The sequence below is a fragment of the Mus pahari genome, chromosome 2, assembly GCF_900095145.1.
Source record: "Mus pahari chromosome 2, PAHARI_EIJ_v1.1, whole genome shotgun sequence".
Lineage (NCBI taxonomy): Eukaryota > Metazoa > Chordata > Mammalia > Rodentia > Muridae > Mus > Mus pahari.
Genome location: NC_034591.1, coordinates 59,219,925 through 59,221,608, shown reverse-complemented (window position 1 = coordinate 59,221,608; position 1,684 = coordinate 59,219,925).

Here is a 1,684-nt window from a genome sequence, read left to right as displayed (position 1 = left end):
GGATAGCATTTGAAATGTAAATAAAGAAAAGATCTAATAAAAAAATTCTAAATAAATAAATAAAACTGCCATAGTGAGATCTGGTGATTCAAGTCTGTAATTCCAACACTCTGGAGACTGAGACAGAATAATTCTAAGCTCAAGGTCAGAAATCATGCAATCACAATAAAGGCAGAAAAGCCTTGGTCAAAGTTCAGTATCTCTTCATGATAAAAGCCCTGAAGGAAACAGAAAAACATACCTCAACATAATAAAGAATATGTGTGACAAATGTATACCATCATTATACTTAATGGAAGAACTTTAAAAATTCCCTCTAAAACCAGAAACAAAAGTGTCCACTCTGTTCACTCTTATCCAATATAGCCTTCTAGTTCTTAGCTAGAGGAATAAAGTATGAAAAATAATAAAAGGTCTACAAATAGAAAAAATATCAAATAATTCCTATTTGCATTACTCTATACTGGAACAAAGCATTCAAATGTATAGTTAGATTAAGGGTCTTGAGATAAAAAGATTATCTAGGACTAGCCAGGTGGGTCATATGAATCTTTTAAGATCGATGGAAAAATCTGTCACACAAAGGTAAAGGCAAGAAGAGTAAGGGAGCAAAGGAATATTTGAAGATGCTGGCCTTGAAGATTGAAATGTTGTGGCCACAAACCAATGAGGCCCAGGGACCAACAGATAGGTATCAGAAGAGTCGAAGAACTGATGATGCTCCCTGAAGGAGCATGTGTTCTAAAACGGAGCAAAGCCTACTCAGTGACCTGATTTTAGTGCGATAATTCCAACATCTAACTTTCAGAAAGATGATGAATAAACTCACTGTGGTACCCCACTGGGTGTGGTGTTTAATGGCAGCAGCCCCTGTATGTCCCACTTAGTGACAGCCAGCGCCCACCTATCTCTCTCTCGACCTCCCTGTACGATGGTTTAGATATGACTTGGCAGAATCCTTGAAGGGTTCACGGGTTGGAAGCGTGAGGTATTAAGAGGCTGAAAAATTAATCCAGTGTGGGTACTTAGAGATGGGGTCCTTGGGAGGCAATTGGTATTAAATAAGCCACGGGGTGGGGTCCTCATGAGTGAATGCTGGTGCTTTCATCAGAGACCACGATGATACGGACTTGTTCCCTGTCTCTTACCATATGCTACTCCGTACCACCCTGAGATTCTGAGAGCTATTGCAAGGAACACAGGGGGGTAGCTCAGCAAGAAAGGCACTGGCCAACCTGAATCTGAATCTGCAGAACACGCCCAAAAGCTGAATGAACCCATCTAACACCAGGAGGGACTTGGGGACCAGAGAAGACAAGGATCATCGCCCAGGCCAGCTAGCCTGCTGTACTCAGCAGTGAACAAGAGTGACCCTGTCCTAGACAAGGTGCAAGGTAAGGGCCAACACCTTAGATTGTTCCCTGACATGAACATGCACACAAACATTGTACACATACCCTGGAAAAGAAAGCTATTGCCAAGTGCTTCAAACAGAACCAGAAGCCAGAAGAAATCTCTTTTCAACATACCAAATCTGTGACATTGGGTTATTAACAGAAAAAGAACTAATACACTGTGGTGGTTTAAATATGCTTGGCTGCCCCAGGGATGCCACAGACTGGCCTCGCTTTGGGTCCCCGATCTGTGGGGAACGGGTCTCTTGGTTGCAGGTGAGCGAGGATTC